Source organism: Aplysia californica, unplaced genomic scaffold (assembly GCF_000002075.1).
Source record: "Aplysia californica isolate F4 #8 unplaced genomic scaffold, AplCal3.0 scaffold00268, whole genome shotgun sequence".
Classification (NCBI taxonomy): domain Eukaryota; kingdom Metazoa; phylum Mollusca; class Gastropoda; order Aplysiida; family Aplysiidae; genus Aplysia; species Aplysia californica.
The window spans coordinates 972,967-974,220 of record NW_004797538.1 but is presented as its reverse complement, the minus strand read 5'-3'; positions in this window follow the sequence as shown (position 1 = coordinate 974,220).

Genomic DNA, 1,254 nt, shown 5'->3' with positions numbered 1-1,254 from the left:
ACAACAACAACAACAACAACAACAACAGCAGCAGCAGCAACAACAACAACAACAGCAACAACAACAACAACAACAACAGCAACAACAACAACAGCAACAACAACAAACAACAACAACAGCAACAACAACAGCAACAACAACAACAGCAACAACAACAACAACAACAAACATACAAACCTGCTCCGTGAACATCTTTGTCTCCCAAGATTCAAATCCTCTTTTCTCTGTTCACCAGATCACCTCACTAACCACATGCACACAACCACACTGGTCACCTCTTGGCGTAATATTGACCATCAGGTATTCAGGGCTACGTTATATACCTCAATATTTCCGGATGCCTCCGGGCAGGGGTTCCAACCTTTTCAATCTTAATAGGTCATTTACTCTAAACGGGGTCAAAAAATGATGTCCACGCAAATCCATTTCAGATATTTTATCGGCATGTCAAAGAGATAAATGGTCACCTACTTTATGGGGGGCAATTCTGTTTCTTTATTTTCCATTCACGATCAAATTTTAGTGTGTTTTAAGAGTGTGTACAATATAGGTACGACATTTGGGATTCCTTTAGGATTTTGTGTAAATTCTCTTTTGCTATTTTCATTCAGTCGTCCGCGAAATATTATAGCAACTATCTATTTTGATATATTGACTTTCTTTCAACCCATTCTCACCAAAATATGCTTTGGACAGATAGAAATACCCATAGACAATAATAAAATCGTGAGTCATCCTAGCCAGATATGTACTCTGAGCTCTGGGAAAATGTTCTTTTTGCCGTCTTCAGTAATACTACGAGGGGTTGGTAGTGTAGGGGTCAGTTTACCATAATTGTGAGGTTGTGTGTTCGGGGGTAAGAGGCTCTTTACACGAATATTCCTCACTTCACTCAGGTGAGAATGTGTGCCCGACCATAGACAGCAAGAGATCTTGTCAGTATGTTTGGGTTTTACGAGTAGAACCTCTCAAATGGAGTCTTGCACTGTACGGTTTCCAGGAATTTGAGACTGCTTCAGAATGTAATCAGGTCTACTGGGGTAAGGATATAGATTATAAAGCGCAAAGAGCTTGTTGTTGAGCGGGAATTTGCATTATACAAATACTTTGTATTTTTATTCACTATTAGTCTTCTTAAACGGGTGACAGTATAATAAACCACAGCCAATAAGTTTCTTACTAATAATAATAACGTCAACATTGTTCTTAGTCGCTCTCGCTCTCTCTCTCTCTCTCTCTCTCTCTCTCTCTCTC